Raw genomic sequence first — 7,988 nt, forward strand, 5'->3', positions numbered from 1 at the left:
TTTGCTAAAAATAACCTGGGACAAATCCATAAAGCCACATTTTTTTAGGGGTTTGAATGCAATGTTGAAAGTTCTTCAAGGGCTTCTTGCAAGCTTATTTAATCAGATAAAATGCTGATTTGAGTAAGCATATGGACGGTTCTAGGCAGTCCAATTGGTGGGTGGTTCGATTCACTAGATTCGGTTCAACTAATGCGGTTCAACTGGACCCTTTTTTTCATAATTAATTAATAATAATTTATTTAGCCCAAATTAAATTGAGAATAAATTAAAATTAATTATATTATGAATTAACACACATTTTTGGACCATCTTAGGCTGGAAATAAATTTGCCTCGATGCTTTAAATTGTTTCTCGATTTTATTCTTCAAGCATTGTCTGTCGAGCCAATTTTCGCATTTTGTGATAATCTGCCGAAGATAGTCAAAATTAATCAAAATTAACTATAAAATTAATTCAAATTCATCATGTTCATATTTTTAACATAATTTAATTATTTTATAATATTTAATTATTTTTTGACAAAAAATTAACCGAAATAGCATGATTTTAAGTTAAAAAGGGCATGTAAAAACACATAAATTTTCGTATTTCCAATCATCTACTGCGATTTTGCTCGGTCACCTACCGAATAATAAAAAGGTTAAACCTACTGTTTCCCCGTCTCATCTTACCCTAACTACAGGTCTTGGTTTGACAAAACTTTTTGTAAGGAAAATGAAAAGTCTAGGAAATTATTGTCACTTATCTTATGGGCGGTTTGGTTTGCAAGGAATCGTCTTGTTCATGACAGTGTTCGAGAGACAGTGAGTGAACTAGTGGGTTTATTTCCAGTTATCTATAGGAAATTGAGGAAGTTAGATCTGTCAAGGTTATCAGAATACCTACTCAACAACAAATCTGGAGACCACCTAATCTAGGATTTATTAAAATTAAGGATAAATTACACCAACAGTCACTCAACTTCGGGGTAGCTAACAAAACAGTCACCTAGATTTTATTTCAGTCACTCAACTTTTGAAAAATAACAAAAGAGTTACTAACGTTATAAAAAAGTGACAAAACAGTTATGATTAACAGTTTTCGTTAGTCTTAATGGGAACGTTGATGTGGAAAGTTAACTACTGACGTGGCCAGTTAACTTGCCATGTTGGAATGTACACAGTGGAGACCCACCCAATTTAAGAAGAAATTGAAAAAAAAACCCTATTTTAATAACAAAAAAGAATAAGAAGAATAATAAGAGACTGTAAAAAAAAATCTTTGTTTAATTTGGCAGGGTTTGATTCTTTGCCATTGAAACATCATGTCTTTGCTCTTCTTCTTCTTGGTTCTCTTCCTTTGTAAACTTTAAATGAAGTGATTATTACATAAGAAAATACTAAATAATCAAAAGATGCAACTCTTGATAATTCTTATTGAAGACATAACATTTCATTTATGGAACATATTCTTTTACTTATAAAAGAATGTTTTCAAAATGTTCCAACAAAAACTACAGGTTTCTGCTTCTCTAAATCATCTGCTATACTGCATCTGTGCCTTCCAATCTGCCATTAGCAATTTTCTTGAAATGAAAATACAAAGAAATTTGGTAACTCTTAAAATAACTTCGGCATTTTTAGTGCGCCCAATTTATTTTATCAGCAGTAGAGATTTATTCAGTAAATGGTTACAGAACCAATTTAAAACATAGCATACAGCAAAGCTTCTTTAGTGAACACATTTCTGGTAAACTATGTTCTATGGCTCTTTTCAATCTTCATAAACTTTTTTAACTTGGTGCGAAATGGGAATGAGCCAGGATTGGAGGGCACAATGTCATCATGGAACCTCTGGGTTCAAATTTTGTATTTGTTTTCAGCTGGGGTTAGTGAACAATGAGTTAAGAGTTAGAAAGTCAATGCCATTTTCATCAAGCCATGGCCTACTTATGAATGCTCTTAAATTAACTAACTAGGACAGCTAACAGAAAAATAATTCGGAGAAAGATCCTCTAATCTGCTCTAGCAGAGTATTACTATCTATTTAATTTAAACAAACAGGAGTTAATTATATTACCTATTTAAATAGGAAATCAAACTGAATATTGAGAAATGAAGAGACAAGACAAACTGTGAGACTTATTTATTTTAGAACAAGAAAAAGAAATGGTTCTTGAATCTTCTTCGCAAAACTGATTCGCAAAACTCCCTCACAGCGGTTACCTAACTTTTTTTTTTGCAGACTCTCTTCTTCTTCTTTGTTATTAACGGTTTTTTTAGGTTTTTTTTCAATTTCTTCTTAAATAGGGTAAATTTTTACTGTGTATATTCAATGTGGCAAGTTAACTGGCCACATACAGTTAACTTGCCATATCAACGGTCCCGTTAAAACTCTAACGGAAACTGTTAATCAACGAAAACTGTTAATCAGCCACTGTTTTGTCACTTTTTTATAATGTTAATAATTATTTTATTATTTTTTAAAAGTTGAGTGATTGTTTTGTTAGCTACCCAAAATTGAGTGTTAGTGTAATTTACCTTAAAATTAATTTTGACAGGTCTTAGAATGCAACAACACACTCAGCTATCTCAGGAGTTTTAGCACGAAATCACTTGGGACAGATTATGGGGGCATGTACTTACCTTGTGATTCATGTGGCAGATGCGTTTATAACTGAAGCTAGGGCATGTGAACAAGCTATATTTGTCATTTATATGGGCTTTTGTCAGGTAAAATGGAAGACAACTCCTTGACTGTCATTAAGCGATTGAATTCCTGTAGCAAGGACAACTCTGTTCTAAGCCCAATCTTTGAAGACACTAAGAGCTTGTTTGGTTTGGTGTATTGGCTAAGCCAATACACCCATAATCGGTGGGCCCCACGTAATACCTATCTAAGACGCCGTTTGGTTGAGCGTATTGCTAATACGCATGTATCCCCTTACTTCCCTAATCGGTGAAAAGCACCGATTTCTATTCCCCCCTTCTGCCCAGATTAGACGACACTACCCTAAACCCTCCCTCTTTTACCCCTAATCGATCCCTTCTGTTTCTCTTCCGTTTCCCACCTTCATCCGAATTGCTTCCTTGTTTCATTACTTTTTCCCAGTATTTTTCTTGCCTTTTCTGCCGATTTGCTCCCCCGAATATTTTCTTTTCTATTTTGGTCGATTTGCTCACAGTTTCTGCCGATTTGCGTCATCGGTTAGTCTATGTTTCCCGATAGATTAATATCCTTTTCTATTGTAGATGAAAACCAATACTTTCGAGGTAAATATGATCTATTGTTTTTATCTAATCGGTTTCCCCTTTTGCTTTTTTCAGGTTCTTCTTCATTGTGCCCCGATTTGCTAATAGGTTAGTTTTAGCCAATTTTATTCTGTTTGTATTGCATGTGCGATTGAAGGTCGTTTTCTGTTGTTGGTTAGGCTTAAGAAATGCATGCCGTTCGAAGTTGTTCTCTCTTCTCTGCTAATCTTCAATTTCTGTTTGTTCTGTTGTAATTTTCGAGTCCTTTTTTGATCTCCAAAACCGAATGAGATTTCTTCCAATGTTTGTTTGTTTAAGTGCCTGAACTGAGTAGCAAAAATAGGTAAGATCATTGAGTTCTTTTGGTCCTCTGAAAGTAGCAAAAATAGGTAAGATTTCTGCAGTTCGAGTTTTTCAGTTTGTTTGTTCAGTTGTAGTTTGGTCCTCCGAAAGTAGCGTAAATAGGTAAGATGAAAATGTTAGATGATAACGAATGTTCAAAACAAATTATAATGTTAAGAATATTGAATTTCATGCTGAGTGCAGATCATAGAAACTAGAAGCTGTTAGATGCAATTTGTGTAGTCTGGCTTTGGATATATGTGTGAAGATTGATACCGGTACTTCAATGTCTTTCATGTATTCCATTTTTTCTAAATAGTTAATTAGGATGAACAGAAATATGATTTTTTTAAGATATTAAACATTTTGGAACTTGAGGTTCTTGTTATTGATTGAATAGGATGTTTGATATGAGTAAGAATTTCTATTTTCTTTTGTGTTCTAATCTATGAATTTGGGCAAGATATGAATTTGAGTTATATGTATATAACTAATTTGTTGTAAATTATGAATAAAATTTGATATTTTCGGACTTTGATAAATGAAAAGCAATGATGAGTTGGATTTTCCAATCGTTGTAATATGATTTTTTCCTTCTAACCAAGCTATCTATATGTTTATGTTTAATTGTAGGTCCAAAGTTCAATTCTATAGTCAAACTTATGTTTCATCGGAACTTTTTAAAAAGCAATAATATTATTGCAAAATTCCCTACAACTACCTTTTATCAACTTGTTACAGTCATTAAGTTCTATTGTTGGTTTTTGAACTTATGAAAGTACATTGTGTTTGGATCATTTATTAAACATAATTATGTATTTTCTGCTAGTAATATCACAAGATAGATAATATCGAGATAGAACAGTTTTAACCTCTGAGGTGGGTTAGCTTTGATACACATGGTCAGTTACATAGATATCAAATTTATTATGATTTCAATCTTGTAGGTAAGTTAAAGTACTTGTACATTACAAATTCATGTTTGAAGAGGTTATAGGCGATAAAGATTTTGTTGGTTTGTTCTGGACATTGGTTTGATATTCTGCTGGAAAGTGTTTTTTTAGTTTGTTAGTGAGTAGAAGATGAAACTGTTGTGGAAGATGAAATGTTATTTTAGTCTGCTGGACCTTGTTCTTGATTTGGTAGTCAATAGAATTTGTTATTTTAGTTCTTTTGGACCTTGTTTGCTGGAAAATTTTGATTTCTTCTTGATTGGGACGAGTATAGGATTTGAAGAGCATGTGTTTTGAACATAGGCCATGATAATACAAAGGAAAAAGTCAGCCATTAAAATAAGCAAGTAATTACTTTCAAGTTCAATTAGCATTCAAAATAATTTCAAGTATTTAAATTATTTATCGATTACTATTTTAGTCAAATAATTTAACGAGTTTACAAAATATATACTCCAAATTGATTATTATTTTTATTCATATTTAACAATCTTATTTGCTTATCTAGTTTATGACTTGTATAATATTTGTCATGAGAGCAATTTTAAGTTATAATTGTCACTTAATCCAATTTAACAAAGTAAAAGGATTAAATTTTAAAATTATAAATAAATAAATTAAATTTTAAATGTGTAAAAATATAGAGACGAAAGAATAATTAAACCAAAAATGGGGCTTGTGACCTAATCTATCAAACTTTGTTTCTTCATGCGGCAAAGGTTGTTATTATTTAAAATAGTACATGTAATTTATTATAAATTGATGTTTAATTAAATTATAAATATTATGATACTAATAATGAGAACATTATTAATAACATAAATATAATTGTAATTATTATAATTTTTATCTTTAATATTAATAATTTGAAATTAATAATAAACATGAAACCTATTTGTTAAGTATTATGTTGATATAATTTTATGTGGAGAGAATTATATTTTATATTAATTAATAAAATTATCATATATTTTTAAAATATATACGTAAAATTAAAAGATTATACATACACCAACAATGTTTTTTAGGTAAATAACATTAAACCAACAATTATACATACACCAACAATGTTTTTAGGGACAATAACAATTAAACCAACAATTATACATACACCAACAATTATACATACACCAACAATGTTTTTAGGGACAATAACAATTAAACCAACAATTATCCATACATCAACAATTATACATACACCAACAATGTTTTTTAGGGACAATAACATTAAACCAACAAGTAATTTTAGGTCAATTGTACATACACCAACAATTAATGCTAGGTCAATTATACATGCTTTATAATTTCTTTATTGTTTGGGTGATTCATAAAGAAATGAAATTAAAGTTGCAACGATATCATTTAGTATCAACTATTTTGCTTCGTGTGTTCTAAATTTGTATTGTTTATTTTTATTTTATAATGTGTAATTGCAACTTCAATTCATTGATAGTGTGTTATAATTTTAATATGTTGCAGTAATGGCTCATCTGCCTTTAATTGCACAAAGTGTGAGGCGTAAAAGAATTGGTCTTGCTTTGACATTATGGTTGGAAATCTGTAGAATTGCGATTTGGTTCTTGTTTAGAATGGGTGCCAGCCTTAGCCTACAGACTTATCAACCAAGGATTAGGTCCTACGCCTTAGATTTTTATGCAAAACGGGATTATGTGAAGAGGCTTGTATATGCTAGTGACGAGACTTGTATTGAACAAGTTAGGATGAATAGAACTGCCTTTTGTAAACTATGTGAGATGTTAGAATCGATAGGGGGATTGAAGTCGTCAAGGTTCATGCTTGTTGATGAGCAAGTAGCAATGTTTTTACATATCATCTCCCATCACCTGAAAAATCGAGTTATCAAACATCACTTTAGAAGGTCCGGGGAAACTGTAAGCAGAGCATTTCATAGTGTTTTAGATGCTGTCATACGCTTACAAGATGTCTTATTTAAAAAGCCGGAGCCAATTACAGCCGACTCTTCTGACACAAGGTGGAAATGGTTTAAGGTAGTAGACTGAGTTTTATATATAGCTTGTACAACATTTAGTTGACTTAGATTTAAATTAGTATTCTAACACAAGATTTTAATATGTGATATAGAATTGCTTAGGTGCTCTTGATGGAACCCACATAAAAATTAGGGTGCCAACAGCTGATAAACCTAGATATCGAACCCGAAAAGGTGACATAGCAACAAATATGCTAGGTGTTTGTACACCTGAGATGCAATTTGTTTATGTTCTTCCGGTTGGGAAGGTTCATTCTCGATGGACGGGTGCTCCGAGATGCCATCAGTAGAAGACATGGACTAAAAGTTCCTCATGGTACAGTGTATACTTAGAGGAATTTGAATTATTCATTAAGATCAAACTTTGTTTGCTGAATTAATCATTTTTTAGCCAATTTTTTTTATAGGTTATTATTATCTAGTTGATGCTGGATACACAAATTGTGAGGGATTTCTTGCACCATTTAGAGGACAGCGATATCATCTGAACGAGTGGCGTTAGGGTTATCAGCCAAGTTCTCCGCAAGAGTTTTTTAATATGAAACATGCCTCAGCATGTAATGTCATTGAAAGATGCTTTGGCTTATTAAAACTTAGATGGGGAATACTTAGGAGTCCATCGTTTTATCCTGTAAGGGTGCACAATAGAATTATTATTGCATGTTGTTTGCTCCATAATTTTATTCGAACCCATATGAGTATTGATCCCATGAAGCGGAGGTGGGAGAAGGATTACCTACTAATGTGGTGGATGACGATGAACCGAATATCACAAATATTCATCCATCGGATGCTTGGGCAACTTGGAGGATGGAACTAGCCAACCAAATGTTCGATGAATGGCAAGCATCTAGAAATTAGTTAGGTTTAGGGACAAATTCAGTTTGAATTGATTTGTTGATGTTTTTTTATGTATCTACTTTGTGAAACTTTGGTGGTCTTTATGAAACTTTGTTGAATTATAATGTAATTATCTTTTCATTAAGCATGTGTTACCGATTTAAATTTAGTATTGAACTACCGATATAATATTATAAACTGTTCACCCAACAATTAAATGATATTCAAAATAGTAAATAATGTTAATTTTTTTTTTAAGAACGATATGTCAGGTGTTCCACCAACGGGTGCTTCTTCTCAAGCTTCTCGAGGAAGCAAAAGAAAATGGGTTCCAGAGGAGGATGCAGCCTTGGTTTTTTGCATGGTGGATTTGCACAATGTAGGAACATTTAATGCTGATACCGGGTTCAAAGCCGGTTATTTGAACGAGCTAGAGAAAATGCTAGAAAAGGCTTTACCAAGAGCAATGTTGAAGGCGAAACCAAATATTGAATCTCGGATTAGGTGCCTAAAAAGGGAATGGTCAGTCGTCTACGACATGCTTAATGGCCAAAACAACAGTGGTTTTGGTTGGGACAAGCATAGGCGACTTCGTTGTTGTTGAAGAT

Source organism: Gossypium raimondii, chromosome 1 (genome assembly GCF_025698545.1).
Source record: "Gossypium raimondii isolate GPD5lz chromosome 1, ASM2569854v1, whole genome shotgun sequence".
In the NCBI taxonomy this organism is placed as follows: Eukaryota; Viridiplantae; Streptophyta; class Magnoliopsida; order Malvales; family Malvaceae; genus Gossypium; species Gossypium raimondii.